The sequence below is a fragment of the Heterodontus francisci genome, chromosome 41 (genome assembly GCF_036365525.1).
Source record: "Heterodontus francisci isolate sHetFra1 chromosome 41, sHetFra1.hap1, whole genome shotgun sequence".
NCBI classification, from domain to species: Eukaryota; Metazoa; Chordata; class Chondrichthyes; order Heterodontiformes; family Heterodontidae; genus Heterodontus; species Heterodontus francisci.
This window is the reverse complement of record NC_090411.1, coordinates 6,629,696-6,645,207: the sequence shown is the minus strand read 5'-3', so window position 1 is coordinate 6,645,207 and position 15,512 is coordinate 6,629,696. Positions and strand designations below refer to the sequence as shown.

The 15,512-nt window shown below is 52.8% G+C and overlaps 4 non-coding genes and 7 pseudogenes across 4 annotated transcripts; all 11 read left to right on the top strand.

The window, feature by feature from the left end:
- The first annotated feature begins 556 nt into the window (after nt 1-556).
- On the top strand, nt 557-741 carry LOC137354363 (U2 spliceosomal RNA). Its single transcript, XR_010970391.1, has one exon. It is a non-coding gene; the product is annotated as a U2 spliceosomal RNA (small nuclear RNA).
- A 386-nt stretch (nt 742-1,127) lies between these two features.
- On the top strand, nt 1,128-1,236 carry LOC137354760 (U2 spliceosomal RNA; annotated as a pseudogene).
- A 1,110-nt stretch (nt 1,237-2,346) lies between these two features.
- LOC137354421 (U2 spliceosomal RNA) lies at nt 2,347-2,529 on the top strand. Its single transcript, XR_010970425.1, has one exon. It is a non-coding gene; the product is annotated as a U2 spliceosomal RNA (small nuclear RNA).
- A 386-nt stretch (nt 2,530-2,915) lies between these two features.
- On the top strand, nt 2,916-3,012 carry LOC137354790 (U2 spliceosomal RNA; annotated as a pseudogene).
- A 460-nt stretch (nt 3,013-3,472) lies between these two features.
- LOC137354414 (U2 spliceosomal RNA) lies at nt 3,473-3,664 on the top strand. Its single transcript, XR_010970419.1, has one exon. It is a non-coding gene; the product is annotated as a U2 spliceosomal RNA (small nuclear RNA).
- Nucleotides 3,665-4,050: 386 nt separating this feature from the next.
- On the top strand, nt 4,051-4,159 carry LOC137354759 (U2 spliceosomal RNA; annotated as a pseudogene).
- Nucleotides 4,160-6,480: 2,321 nt separating this feature from the next.
- On the top strand, nt 6,481-6,663 carry LOC137354420 (U2 spliceosomal RNA). Its single transcript, XR_010970424.1, has one exon. It is a non-coding gene; the product is annotated as a U2 spliceosomal RNA (small nuclear RNA).
- Nucleotides 6,664-7,049: 386 nt separating this feature from the next.
- On the top strand, nt 7,050-7,141 carry LOC137354804 (U2 spliceosomal RNA; annotated as a pseudogene).
- Nucleotides 7,142-10,770: 3,629 nt separating this feature from the next.
- On the top strand, nt 10,771-10,948 carry LOC137354251 (U2 spliceosomal RNA; annotated as a pseudogene).
- A 1,331-nt stretch (nt 10,949-12,279) lies between these two features.
- LOC137354429 (U2 spliceosomal RNA) lies at nt 12,280-12,460 on the top strand (annotated as a pseudogene).
- A 763-nt stretch (nt 12,461-13,223) lies between these two features.
- Nucleotides 13,224-13,336, top strand: LOC137354825 (U2 spliceosomal RNA; annotated as a pseudogene).
- Nucleotides 13,337-15,512: the final 2,176 nt, after the last annotated feature.

Sequence of the window (15,512 nt, the reverse complement as noted above, 5' to 3'; positions counted from 1 at the left end):
TGTGGAAAGAGATGCAGTGGTTTTTGTCAAGGTTCATCCCAAGCAGCTCTGTAACACAGGAGTCTGTGCTCTACGGGCTGTTCCCAGGGACGCACACCGAGACAAACATCAACTGCTGCTGGAGGACTATCAATTCGGTGAAAGACGCCCTTTGGTCTGCCCGAAACTTGCTGGTCTTCCAGCGCAAAGAGTTGTCCACCACCGAATGTTGCAGACTGGCACATTCCAAGGTCCAGGACTACGTGCTGAGGGACGCACTAAAGCTTGGGGCAGCCGCAGCAAAGGCTCAATGGGGAAAGACCACAGTGTAAGGTTCCCCCACCAAGCTGGACTGAGGGGCTGGAACCATGGGAAGCCCCTCGAACTGTATCGTTAATATTCTCAATTGCTGTAAATGTAAAACTGTAATTGACATGACAATTGTGAAACGGAAGGGTTGGGAAGAAACTCATGACATTATTGAAAGAAACTGATCTCTTTTGCAATGTTTGTATTTTTTCGTGCTGTTTGGAAACTGTTTGGCAATGTAATTTTTACAGATTTTTATGAATAAAGTATATTTTGGAAATAAAAAAAAAAAAAAAAAAATCTGTTCTTATCAGTTTAATATCTGATACGTCCCCGATCTGGGGACCAAATATTAAATTGATTTTTGGGACAGGGAGATGGAGCAGGGGCTTGCCCCGTCCACTCCATGCATCCACCTGGTATTGCAGTGTTTCCAGGAGCGGTGCAGCTTCCCCCCTCCACGGGGGCGAGACCCCTACTGAAAAATAGAATTCGCAATAGTGACGGCGCTGCTGCTCGGCTGACTTTGCTGCAGTTTTCCGTGGGTGCTACGCTGCCCCCTGTTGGATTGCCCCGCAGTTGCAGGCCGCCCTTTGCTGCCCAGCGCGCGCGTGTCTTTTTTCCTGCGCAACGCCTCGCGCAGAAGCGCGAGGAATGGCTGCGCGTGGCATGCACGCGTGCTTTCCTTTCTGCTTGCAAGGCCCGGCAAAAAAAGGAGCTCTGGCTCAAAGACCGCCCGCCGTCGCCTCTTTCGCCCGAGGCTCGCCCACCCGGCGGCTACTTTGACGTAGAGGCCGCACGCCGGGCCTGACGCGCGCAGCAAACGCAGTTTTGCGGCCATCGCTTCTCGGCCTTTTGGCTAAGATCAAGTGTAGTATCTGTTCTTATCCGCTTCGTCTGGGGATCTAAAATGGACCGGGTCCGGAGGGACACGATGTTCAAATCTCTGGACGTGGGCGGGAAAAATGTACCCAACGTGGCCCTCATCCTGATGACCACCTTCGTGTGCGGCTGCATCAAGCTATGTGTAGATCCCCAGTACGCAAACTCCAAGTGTCACTACGTGCTGAGGTTCTATCTGTCCCCGGTGTTGCGAAGGATGGGCCTGGTCACATTGCCGCGGAACGCTCCGCGCAGTTGGGCGGCGCCGTACCACCTATCCTTCGTGGAGCAGTTTCTGCGGAAAAACACCTTTGACCACCGGTCCATCAGGCAGTGGTCTGCACGGAATGTCCTCAAGGCCCTACGGGAAAAGGAAACGGTGGATCCTGTCGGATGGTTCCCCGAGCAGACCGTCAAAGTCATTTGGCGGAATGCCTCATCACCAGAACTTTCAAACAAGCACCAAGACGTAGCTTGGCTGGTGGTGAGAAGGGCCCTCCCCGTCAGATCCTTCATGCACACCCGAAGTCTCGCCCCCTCCGCACAGTGCCCCCGCGTTGGCTGTGGTGGGGAAGAGGCGGTCGCCCACCTCCTCCTGGAATGTGCCTTTGCAAAGCAGGTGTGGAAAGAGATGCAGTGGTTTTTGTCAAGGTTCATCCCAAGCAGCTCTGTAACACAGGAGTCTGTGCTCTACGGGCTGTTCCCAGGGACGCACACCGAGACAAACATCAACTGCTGCTGGAGGACTATCAATTCGGTGAAAGACGCCCTTTGGTCTGCCCGAAACTTGCTGGTCTTCCAGCGCAAAGAGTTGTCCACCACCGAATGTTGCAGACTGGCACATTCCAAGGTCCAGGACTACGTGCTGAGGGACGCACTAAAGCTTGGGGCAGCCGCAGCAAAGGCTCAATGGGGAAAGACCACAGTGTAAGGTTCCCCCACCAAGCTGGACTGAGGGGCTGGAACCATGGGAAGCCCCTCGAACTGTATCGTTAATATTCTCAATTGCTGTAAATGTAAAACTGTAATTGACATGACAATTGTGAAACGGAATGGTTGGGAAGAAACTCATGACATTATTGAAAGAAACTGATCTCTTTTGCAATGTTTGTATTTTTTCGTGCTGTTTGGAAACTGTTTGGCAATGTAATTTTTACAGATTTTTATGAATAAAGTATATTTTGGAAATAAAAAAAAAAAAAAAAATCTGTTCTTATCAGTTTAATATCTGATACGTCTCCGATCTGGGGACCAAATATTAAATTGATTTTTGGGACAGGGAGATGGAGCAGGGGCTTGCCCCGTCCACTCCATGCATCCACCTGGTATTGCAGTGTTTCCAGGAGCGGTGCAGCTTCCCCCCTCCACGGGGGCGAGACCCCTACTGAAAAATAGAATTCGCAATAGTGACGGCGCTGCTGCTCGGCTGACTTTGCTGCAGTTTTCCGTGGGCGCTACGCTGCCCCCTGTTGGATTGCCCCGCAGTTGCAGGCCGCCCTTTGCTGCCCAGCGCGCGCGTGTCTTTTTTCCTGCGCAACGCCTCGCGCAGAAGCGCGAGGAATGGCTGCGCGTGGCATGCACGCGTGCTTTCCTTTCTGCTTGCAAGGCCCGGCAAAAAAAGGAGCTCTGGCTCAAAGACCGCCCGCCGTCGCCTCTTTCGCCCGAGGCTCGCCCACCCGGCGGCTACTTTGACGTAGAGGCCGCACGCCGGGCCTGACGCGCGCAGCAAACGCAGTTTTACGGCCATCGCTTTTCGGCCTTTTGGCTAAGATCAAGTGTAGTATCTGTTCTTATCTGTAACACAGGAGTCTGTGCTCTACGGGCTGTTCCCAGGGACGCACACCGAGACAAACATCAACTGCTGCTGGAGGGCTATCAATTCGGTGAAAGACGCCCTTTGGTCTGCCCGAAACTTGCTGGTCTTCCAGCGCAAAGAGTTGTCCACCACCGAATGTTGCAGACTGGCACATTCCAAGGTCCAGGACTACGTGCTGAGGGACGCACTAAAGCTTGGGGCAGCCGCAGCAAAGGCTCAATGGGGAAAGACCACAGTGTAAGGTTCCCCCACCAAGCTGGACTGAGGGGCTGGAACCATGGGAAGCCCCTCGAACTGTATCGTTAATATTCTCAATTGCTGTAAATGTAAAACTGTAATTGACATGACAATTGTGAAACGGAAGGGTTGGGAAGAAACTCATGACATTATTGAAAGAAACTGATCTCTTTTGCAATGTTTGTATTTTTTCGTGCTGTTTGGAAACTGTTTGGCAATGTAATTTTTACAGATTTTTATGAATAAAGTATATTTTGGAAATAAAATAAAAAAAAAAAAAAAAAAGTATCTGTTCTTATCAGTTTAATATCTGATACGTCCCCTATCTGGGGACCAAATATGAAATTGATTTTTGGGACAGAGAGATGGAGCAGGGGCTTGCCCCGTCCACTCCATGCATCCACCTGGTATTGCAGTGTTTCCAGGAGCGGTGCAGCTTCCCCCCTCCACGGGGGCGAGACCCCTACTGAAAAATAGAATTCGCAATAGTGACGGCGCTGCTGCTCGGCTGACTTTGCTGCAGTTTTCCGTGGGTGCTACGCTGCCCCCTGTTGGATTGCCCCGCAGTTGCAGGCCGCCCTTTGCTGCCCAGCGCGCGCGTGTCTTTTTTCCTGCGCAACGCCTCGCGCAGAAGCGCGAGGAATGGCTGCGCGTGGCATGCACGCGTGCTTTCCTTTCTGCTTGCAAGGCCCGGCAAAAAAAGGAGCTCTGGCTCAAAGACCGCCCGCCGTCGCCTCTTTCGCCCGAGGCTCGCCCACCCGGCGGCTACTTTGACGTAGAGGCCGCACGCCGGGCCTGACGCGCGCAGCAAACGCAGTTTTACGGCCATCGCTTCTCGGCCTTTTGGCTAAGATCAAGTGTAGTATCTGTTCTTATCCGCTTCGTCTGGGGATCTAAAATGGACCGGGTCCGGAGGGACACGATGTTCAAATCTCTGGACGTGGGCGGGAAAAATGTACCCAACGTGGCCCTCATCCTGATGACCACCTTCGTGTGCGGCTGCATCAAGCTATGTGTCGATCCCCAGTACGCAAACTCCAAGTGTCACTACGTGCTGAGGTTCTATCTGTCCCCGGTGTTGCGAAGGATGGGCCTGGTCACATTGCCGCGGAACGCACCATGCAGTTGGGCGGCGCCGGACCACCTATCCTTCGTGGAGCAGTTTCTGCGGAAAAACACCTTTGACCACCGGTCCATCAGGAAGTGGTCTGCACGGAATGTCCTCAAGGCCCTACGGGAAAAGGAAACGGTGGATCCTGTCGGATGGTTCCCCGAGCAGACCGTCAAAGTCATTTGGCGGAATGCCTCATCACCAGAACTTTCAAACAAGCACCAAGACGTAGCTTGGCTGGTGGTGAGAAGGGCCCTCCCCGTCAGATCCTTCATGCACACCCGAAGTCTCGCCCCCTCCGCACAGTGCCCCCGCGTTGGCTGTGGTGGGGAAGAGACGGTCGCCCACCTCCTCCTGGAATGTGCCTTTGCAAAGCAGGTGTGGAAAGAGATGCAGTGGTTTTTGTCAAGGTTCATCCCAAGCAGCTCTGTAACACAGGAGTCTGTGCTCTACGGGCTGTTCCCAGGGACGCACACCGAGACAAACATCAACTGCTGCTGGAGGACTATCAATTCGGTGAAAGACGCCCTTTGGTCTGCCCGAAACTTGCTGGTCTTCCAGCGCAAAGAGTTGTCCACCACCGAATGTTGCAGACTGGCACATTCCAAGGTCCAGGACTACGTGCTGAGGGACGCACTAAAGCTTGGGGCAGCCGCAGCAAAGGCTCAATGGGGAAAGACCACAGTGTAAGGTTCCCCCACCAAGCTGGACTGAGGGGCTGGATCCATGGGAAACCCCTCGAACTGTATCGTTAATATTCTGAATTGCTGTAAATGTAAAACTGTAATTGACATGACAATTGTGAAACGGAAGGGTTGGGAAGAAACTCATGACAGTATTGAAGGAAACTGATCTCCCTTGCAATGTTTGTATTTTTTGGTGCTGTTTGGAAACTGTTTGGCAATGTAATTTTTACAGATTTTTATGAATAAAGTATATTTTGGAAAAAAAAAAAAAAAAAAGTATCTGTTCTTATCCGCTTCGTCTGGGGATCTAAAATGGATCGGGTCCGGAGGGACACGATGTTCAAATCTCTGGACATGGGCGGGAAAAATGTACCCAACGTGGCCCTCATCCTGATGACCACCTTCGTGTGCGGCTGCATCAAGCTATGTGTAGATCCCCAGTACGCAAACTCCAAGTGTCACTACGTGCTGAGGTTCTATCTGTCCCCGGTGTTGCGAAGGATGGGCCTGGTCACATTGCCGCGGAACGCTCCGCGCAGTTGGGCGGCGCCGTACCACCTATCCTTCGTGGAGCAGTTTCTGCGGAAAAACACCTTTGACCACTGGTCCATCAGGCAGTGGTCTGCACGGAATGTCCTCAAGGCCCTACGGGAAAAGGAAACGGTGGATCCTGTCGGATGGTTCCCCGAGCAGACCGTCAAAGTCATTTGGCGGAATGCCTCATCACCAGAACTTTCAAACAAGCACCAAGACGTAGCTTGGCTGGTGGTGAGAAGGGCCCTCCCCGTCAGATCCTTCATGCACACCCGAAGTCTCGCCCCCTCCGCACAGTGCCCCCGCGTTGGCTGTGGTGGGGAAGAGACGGTCGCCCACCTCCTCCTGGAATGTGCCTTTGCAAAGCAGGTGTGGAAAGAGATGCAGTGGTTTTTGTCAAGGTTCATCCCAAGCAGCTCTGTAACACAGGAGTCTGTGCTCTACGGGCTGTTCCCAGGGACGCACACCGAGACAAACATCAACTGCTGCTGGAGGACTATCAATTCGGTGAAAGACGCCCTTTGGTCTGCCCGAAACTTGCTGGTCTTCCAGCGCAAAGAGTTGTCCACCACCGAATGTTGCAGACTGGCACATTCCAAGGTCCAGGACTACGTGCTGAGGGACGCACTAAAGCTTGGGGCAGCCGCAGCAAAGGCTCAATGGGGAAAGACCACAGTGTAAGGTTCCCCCACCAAGCTGGACTGAGGGGCTGGAACCATGGGAAGCCCCTCGAACTGTATCGTTAATATTCTCAATTGCTGTAAATGTAAAACTGTAATTGACATGACAATTGTGAAACGGAATGGTTGGGAAGAAACTCATGACATTATTGAAAGAAACTGATCTCTTTTGCAATGTTTGTATTTTTTCGTGCTGTTTGGAAACTGTTTGGCAATGTAATTTTTACAGATTTTTATGAATAAAGTATATTTTGGAAATAAAAAAAAAAAAAAAAATCTGTTCTTATCAGTTTAATATCTGATACGTCTCCGATCTGGGGACCAAATATTAAATTGATTTTTGGGACAGGGAGATGGAGCAGGGGCTTGCCCCGTCCACTCCATGCATCCACCTGGTATTGCAGTGTTTCCAGGAGCGGTGCAGCTTCCCCCCTCCACGGGGGCGAGACCCCTACTGAAAAATAGAATTCGCAATAGTGACGGCGCTGCTGCTCGGCTGACTTTGCTGCAGTTTTCCGTGGGCGCTACGCTGCCCCCTGTTGGATTGCCCCGCAGTTGCAGGCCGCCCTTTGCTGCCCAGCGCGCGCGTGTCTTTTTTCCTGCGCAACGCCTCGCGCAGAAGCGCGAGGAATGGCTGCGCGTGGCATGCACGCGTGCTTTCCTTTCTGCTTGCAAGGCCCGGCAACAAAAGGAGCTCTGGCTCAAAGACCGCCCGCCGTCGCCTCTTTCGCCCGAGGCTCGCCCACCCGTCGGCTACTTTGACGTAGAGGCCGCACGCCGGGCCTGACGCGCGCAGCAAACGCAGTTTTACGGCCATCGCTTTTCGGCCTTTTGGCTAAGATCAAGTGTAGTATCTGTTCTTATCATCAAGATCGGACGGGTCTGCCCGTTCCAGGATTGACTTCCTGTTTGTTTCCCGTGCTGTCACGGTCGGATCCACCGACGTCAAGCCGGGGTTCTTCTCCGACCACTGCCTCTTACTGGCCGACTGTCACTTACAGGACGACCAGCGGGTTGGCAGAGGGACGTGGAAGCTCAATGCGACACTGCTGACCCCAGAGAACGTTGAGGAACTCAAAAGGGATTACAATGGTTGGAGGACCGTGAAACCCCTCTTTGAGTCTCCAGTTCACTGGTGGGAAGCGATTAAGGAGAACATCAAGAGGTTCTTCATCCACAAAGGTGTTCAGAAGGCGAGAGAGAGACAGAGGGAACTGTCCCGACTCCAGAAAATTATGCAAAATCTACTCCGGTTGCAGTCAATGGGGGTCGAGGTCAAGGAGGACCTCCAAGAGGTGAAGAGCCAGCAGGCCTCGCTCTTTGCCAAGGAGGCCTCCAAGATCATCTTCCGGTCCAGAGTCCGCTCCATCGAGCAGGATGAGACGTGCTCGCGTTACTTCTTCCAAAAGGTACACAGAGAGAGCTCTGTTATCAGCAGCCTGAAGGAAGAAGATGGCTCGGTAACGTCTTCGCAGTCCGACATACTAAGGATCAGCAAATCCTTTTATGCTGGGCTGTATGACGCGAAGCCCACAGACAGCAGAGCCTCCCAGTCCTTCCTGTCATCTATCACAGAGGTCTTAGATGACAGCAGGAGGGAGGGACTGGACAAGCCGCTAACTCTGGACGAGCTGACAAAGGCCGTCGAGTCTTTCGAGGCGAGTAAAACTCCCGGGAGCGACGGCTTACCGGTCGAGTTGTACTCGGCCCTGTGGGACTGGGTCGGCCCGGACCTGCTGGAAGTATACGAGAGTATGCTCCTGGCCGGTAGCATGTCAGAATCCATGAGAAAAGGCATCATCACCCTCATTTACAAGCAGAAGGGGGAGAGGGTAGAAATCAGAAATTGGCGGCCCATCTCACTGCTTAATGTTGATTACAAGATTCTGTCCAAAGTCATAGCCAGTCGAGTCAAGTCTGCTCTGGAGCTGGTGATTCACCCCGATCAGACCTGTACTGTACCCGGCAGGAAGATCTCTGATAGCCTCGCGCTACTCAGGGATACGATCGCCTACGTACGGGACAGGAGGGTGGACACCTGCCTCATCAGCCTGGACCAGGAGAAGGCTTTTGACAGGATATCGCACACCTACATGATGGACGTGCTTTCCAAAATGGGGTTTGGGGAGGGAATCTGCAATTGGATCCAACTGCTCTACACAAACATCAGTAGCGCAGTGTCAATCAACGGGTGGGAATCTGAAAGTTTCCCGATCAAATCTGGAGTCAGACAGGGCTGTCCTCTTTCCCCGGTCTTGTTTGTTTGCTGTATTGAACCCTTTGCTGAGTCTATTAGGAAGGATGCGAGCATAAGAGGGGTGACAATCCCAGGCAGCGGAGGCACTCAGGTCAAAACCTCCCTGTACATGGATGACGTCGCCGTCTTCTGCTCGGATCCGCTGTCCGTGCGCAGACTGATGAGCATCTGCGACCAGTTCGAACTGGCCTCGGGAGCCAAAGTTAACCACGGCAAGAGCGAGGCCATGTTCTTTGGGAACTGGGCCGACCGATCCTTTGTCCCCTTCACCGTCAGGTCAGATTACCTGAAGGTGCTGGGGATATGGTTCGGAAGGGCCGGGGCGTGCACCAAAACATGGGAGGAGCGAGTAGCCAAGGTACGACAAAAGTTGGGCATGTGGGGGCAGCGGTCTCTCTCCATTGTGGGTAAGAACCTGGTCATCAGGTGCGAGGCGCTCACGTTGTTGCTCTACGTGGCGCAGGTCTGGCCCATACCCCACTCCTGCGCCGTGGCAGTCACCCGAGCCATTTTCCGCTTCGTCTGGGGATCTAAAATGGACCGGGTCCGGAGGGACACGATGTTCAAATCTCTGGACAAGGGCGGGAAAAATGTACCCAACGTGGCCCTCATCCTGATGACCACCTTCGTGTGCGGCTGCATCAAGCTATGTGTCGATCCCCAGTACGCAAACTCCAAGTGTCACTACGTGCTGAGGTTCTATCTGTCCCCGGTGTTGCGAAGGATGGGCCTGGTCACATTGCCGCGGAACGCTCCGTGCAGTTGGGCGGCGCCGTACCACCTATCCTTCGTGGAGCAGTTTCTGCGGAAAAACACCTTTGACCACCGGTCCATCAGGCAGTGGTCTGCACGGAATGTCCTCAAGGCCCTACGGGAAAAGGAAACGGTGGATCCTGTCGGATGGTTCCCCGAGCAGACCGTCAAAGTCATTTGGCGGAATGCCTCATCACCAGAACTTTCAAACAAGCACCAAGACGTAGCTTGGCTGGTGGTGAGAAGGGCCCTCCCCGTCAGATCCTTCATGCACACCCGAAGTCTCGCCCCCTCCGCACAGTGCCCCCGCGTTGGCTGTGGTGGGGAAGAGACGGTCGCCCACCTCCTCCTGGAATGTGCCTTTGCAAAGCAGGTGTGGAAAGAGATGCAGTGGTTTTTGTCAAGGTTCATCCCAAGCAGCTCTGTAACACAGGAGTCTGTGCTCTACGGGCTGTTCCCAGGGACGCACACCGAGACAAACATCAACTGCTGCTGGAGGGCTATCAATTCGGTGAAAGACGCCCTTTGGTCTGCCCGAAACTTGCTGGTCTTCCAGCGCAAAGAGTTGTCCACCACCGAATGTTGCAGACTGGCACATTCCAAGGTCCAGGACTACGTGCTGAGGGACGCACTAAAGCTTGGGGCAGCCGCAGCAAAGGCTCAATGGGGAAAGACCACAGTGTAAGGTTCCCCCACCAAGCTGGACTGAGGGGCTGGAACCATGGGAAGCCCCTCGAACTGTATCGTTAATATTCTCAATTGCTGTAAATGTAAAACTGTAATTGACATGACAATTGTGAAACGGAAGGGTTGGGAAGAAACTCATGACATTATTGAAAGAAACTGATCTCTTTTGCAATGTTTGTATTTTTTCGTGCTGTTTGGAAACTGTTTGGCAATGTAATTTTTACAGATTTTTATGAATAAAGTATATTTTGGAAATAAAAAAAAAAAAAAGTATCTGTTCTTATCAGTTTAATGATGCAGTGGTTTTTGTCAAGGTTCATCCCAAGCAGCTCTGTAACACAGGAGTCTGTGCTCTACGGGCTGTTCCCAGGGACGCACACCGAGACAAACATCAACTGCTGCTGGAGGACTATCAATTCGGTGAAAGACGCCCTTTGGTCTGCCCGAAACTTGCTGGTCTTCCAGCGCAAAGAGTTGTCCACCACCGAATGTTGCAGACTGGCACATTCCAAGGTCCAGGACTACGTGCTGAGGGACGCACTAAAGCTTGGGGCAGCCGCAGCAAAGGCTCAATGGGGAAAGACCACAGTGTAAGGTTCCCCCACCAAGCTTGACTGAGGGGCTGGAACCATGGGAAACCCCTCGAACTGTATCGTTAATATTCTGAATTGCTGTAAATGTAAAACTGTAATTGACATGACAATTGAGAAACGGAAGGGTTGGGAAGAAACTCATGACAGTATTGAAGGAAACTGATCTCCCTTTCAATGTTTGTATTTTTTGGTGCTGTTTGGAAACTGTTTGGCAATGTAATTTTTACAGATTTTTATGAATAAAGTATATTTTGGAAATAAAAAAAAAGTATCTGTTCTTATCAGTTTAATATCTGATACGTCCCCTATCTGGGGACCAAATATTAAATTGATTTTTGGGACAGGGAGATGGAACAGGGACTTGCCCCGTCCACTCCATGCATCCACCTGGTATTGCAGTGTTTCCAGGAGCGGTGCAGCTTCCCCCCTCCATGGGGGCGAGACCCCTGCTGAAAAATAGAATTCGCAATAGTGACGGCGCTGCTGCTCGGCTGACTTTGCTGCAGTTTTCCGTGGGCGCTACGCTGCCTGCTGTTGGATTGCCCCGCAGTTGCAGGCCGCCCTTTGCTGCCCAGCGCGCGCGCGTGTCTTTTTTCCTGCGCAATGCCTCGCGCAGAAGCGCAAGGAATGGCTGCGCGTGGCATGCACGCGTGCTTTCCTTTCTGCTTGCAAGGCCCGGCAACAAAAGGAGCTCTGGCTCAAAGACCGCCCGCCGTCGCCTCTTTCGCCCGAGGCTCGCCCACCCGGCGGCTACTTTGACGTAGAGGCCGCACGCCGGGCCTGACGCGCGCAGCAAACGCAGTTTTACGGCCATCGCTTCTCGGCCTTTTGGCTAAGATCAAGTGTAGTAGACGGTCGCCCACCTCAGCAGTTTCTGCGGAAAAACACCTTTGACCACTGGTCCATCAGGCAGTGGTCTGCACGGAATGTCTTCAAGGCCCTACGGGAAAAGGAAACGGTGGATCCTGTCGGATGGTTCCCTGAGCAGACCGTCAAAGTCATTTGGCGGAATGCCTCATCAGCAGAACTTTCAAGCAAGCACCAAGACGTAGCTTGGCTGGTGGTGAGAAGGGCCCTCCCCGTCAGATCCTTCATGCACACCCGAAGTCTCGCCCCCTCTGCACAGTGCCCCCGCGTTGGCTGTGGTGGGGAAGAGACGGTCGCCCACCTCCTCCTGGAATGTGCCTTTGCAAAGCAGGTGTGGAAAGAGATGCAGTGGTTTTTGTCAAGGTTCATCCCAAGCAGCTCTGTAACACAGGAGTCTGTGCTCTACGGGCTGTTCCCAGGGACGCACACCGAGACAAACATCAACTGCTGCTGGAGGACTATCAATTCGGTGAAAGACGCCCTTTGGTCTGCCCGAAACTTGCTGGTCTTCCAGCGCAAAGAGTTGTCCACCACCGAATGTTGCAGACTGGCACATTCCAAGGTCCAGGACTACGTGCTAAGGGACGCACTAAAGCTTGGGGCAGCCGCAGCAAAGGCTCAATGGGGAAAGACCACAGTGCAAGGTTCCCCCACCAAGCTTGACTGAGAGGCTGGATCCATGGGAAACCCCTCGAACTGTATCGTTAATATTCTGAATTGCTGTAAATGTAAAACTGTAATTGACATGACAATTGAGAAACGGAAGGGTTGGGAAGAAACTCATGACAGTATTGAAGGAAACTGATCTCCCTTGCAATGTTTGTATTTTTTGGTGCTGTTTGGAAACTGTTTGGCAATGTAATTTTTACAGATTTTTATGAATAAAGTATATTTTGGAAATAAAAAAAAAAAAAAATCTGTTCTTATCAGTTTAATATCTGATACGTCTCCTATCTGGGGACCAAATATTAAATTGATTTTTGGGACAGGGAGATGGAACAGGGGCTTGCCCCGTCCACTCCATGCATCCACCTGGCATTGCAGTGTTTCCAGGAGCGGTGCAGCTTCCCCCCTCCATGGGGGCGAGACCCCTGCTGAAAAATAGAATTCGCAATAGTGACGGCGCTACTGCTCGGCTGACTTTGCTGCAGTTTTCCCTGGGCGCTACGCTGCCCCCTGTTGGATTGCCCCGCAGTTGCAGGCCGCCCTTTGCTGCCCAGCGCGCGCGCGTGTCTTTTTTCCTGCGCAATGCCTGGCGCAGAAGCGCAAGGGATGGCTGCGCGTGGCATGCACGCGTGCTTTCCTTTCTGCTTGCAAGGCCCGGCAACAAAAGGAGCTCTGGCTCAAAGACCGCCCGCCGTCGCCTCTTTCGCCCGAGGCTCGCCCACCCGGCGGCTACTTTGACGCTGAGGCCGCACGCCGGGCCTGACGCGCGCAGCAAACGCAGTTTTAAGGCCATCGCTTCTCGGCCTTTTGGCTAAGATCAAGTGTCGTACACATTCCAAGGTCCAGGACTACGTGCTGAGGGACGCACTAAAGCTTGGGGCAGACGCAGCAAAGGTTCAATGGGGAAAGAACACAGTGTAAGGTTCCCCCACCAAGCTGGACTGAGGGGCTGGATCCATGGGAAACCCCTCGAACTGTATCGTTAATATTCTCAATTGCTGTAAATGTAAAACTGTAATTGACATGACAATTGTGAAACGGAAGGGTTGGGAAGAAACTCATGACAGTATTGAAGGAAACTGATCTCCCTTGCAATGTTTGTATTTTTTGGTGCTGTTTGGAAACTGTTTGGCAATGTAATTTTTACAGATTTTTATGAATAAAGTATATTTTGGAAATAAAAAAAAAAAAAAAATCTGTTCTTATCAGTTTAATATCTGATACGTCCCCTATCTGGGGACCAAATATTAAATTGATTTTTGGGACAGGGAGATGGAACAGGGGCTCGGCCTTTTGGCTAAGATCAAGTGTAGTATCTGTTCTTATCAGTGCTTATTTGATTGAGAAGAGACCATGATCATTGCCTTTTGATCCTGGGGAAGCTTTGAGTAAAATGGCTATAACCAATTTTCGAGCTTCGGGCCAGGGAGTGCGCAACACCCTTCGGGTGGTCGTGAAGGACAAGGAAGGAGATGCACCGGTCGATCGCACCTTCTTCATCAAGAAAATTCTCTTCGATTGCTGCGGATTTCAAGCGACGGACGTCTTCTGCCTGCAGGATTTCCCCAGCAGTGGATACTTCGACGTGACGTTCCGGAACGTGGCGGGATGCATCAAGTTCCTGAAGGCGTTCAAGGAGAAAGGGGACCGGGCGCCACTGTCGATCCTCACAGCAGAGCCGCTCTTCACGCTTCTGTCACAACGGGACCGGGTGGTGACCATTCACCTCTACAACCCCCAAGTTCCGGTGGTGGATGTACTCACCTTTCTCGCCAGGTACGTCGAGGTGGCCGGCAGCAGCACTGATGTCAAGGACCCCTTTGGGATCTGGACCAGCAAGCGGCAGGTCAAGGTGACCTTGAAGGTAGATCCCAGTGGAGCCATCATCCACCCTCCCTCCAGCTTCGCTTTCGGGGGAAGTCGAGGCTTCTTGGTCTATGCTGGGCAGCCCAGAGTTTGCCGCACCTGTGGCAAATCTGGTCACATGGCAGCCAACTGCAGCACGGTTGTTTGCAAGAACTGCAAGGAGGAAGGCCATCAGACCAAGGACTGTAAGCAGACTAAGTGTTGCAACTTGTGCGGTGCGGCAGGCCATCTCTAGAAGACTTGTCCCAAACGTTGCCTCAGCTATGCTCAGGCGGCAAGGTCCAAGGAAAGGCCGGGAGAAGGTTCGACGAAGGCGTCCGTTGTTCGATAGGAGACCAGCAACCTTCTCCGCAGTGAGGAACTTCAACCTGAGAAGGAAGGGGAGACGGCTGAAACCAACGACCCAGCACCTACCCAGCGCCCGGAAACCCCTCCTCCACAGACAGAATCAATGGAGGAGGAGGCAGCAGATGGACAAACAGGTCAGTGGCAAGTGGTCCAGAGGAAAACCACAAAGAAAAAACATCCCAAAGCCACCACCCAAACCAGTGGCAAGAGGAGGCTCTCTTCTGAATCAGACTGCAACAACTCCTCTTCACTGGACGGGGAAATGCTGGAACGACAGCCCCTTCAAAAGAGGCGGCAGAACTCCGAGATGGATGATAAAGCATCCCAGCCCCCGGGCACTGGAAGCTGTGATGGGCCCAGCGTGCCCCAACCCCAATGCCCCACACGTAACGCAGTGGCCAACGCATCTCAGCTCTGCGACACCGGGAGCAAAGACACGTCTGGCGCACCTGAGCTCCGGGAGACCGGGAGCTGTGATGTTTTCGAGGAGGAACAGATGGAAGCAGCTGAGGACAACCCAATCCTCTCTGCCTACAAGACCCCCCCGATGTCACCCGAGCGGCACAAACCCTTCATGAAAAATCAGGAGGGGTTTCTGAGCCCAACCAACGTGAAACTGCTTGCGCATACGATGGGTATGCAGGAACATCCCGAAGGGGAAGGCCTGGGACTAGCGAGGACAAATGGTATGGGAAGCAACAACTAATTTTTAGGAAAAAATGGGTGTAAGAATTGCTTCCATTAATGTGCGTAGCATTAAATCTACTACGCGATGTGTTTCAACCTTGGATTACCTTGCCAAGGTCAAAGCTGACCTACTGTTTCTGCAGGAGTGTGGAATGCCACACCTCAGCACCTACAGGCAGTGGTCGCGATGGTGGTCCCACGGGCCATCGATCTGGTCGGGGGGTAATGACTGCCGTTCCTCCGGCCTGGGTATTCTGCTGCGGGGAGGTAACTTCACCATCTCCGAAGTTAAGGAGGTGGTGGGCGGCCGCCTCCTCGTAGCAGACGTGATGTACAACAACGCTCCGCTCCGGTTGATCAACGTGTACGCCCCGGTACAACGCAGCGAGCGGCTGACCGTCTTCCAGCAGCTCCCACTGCTGCTGGCGACGTCCAGGCCGGTCATCCTAGGCGGTGACTTCAACTGCATCATCGATGCGGCTGGACGATCCGGCAGTGACGACAGCAAACTGGACGCTACGTCCAGATTCCTAGTAGAAACAGTTAAAGATGCC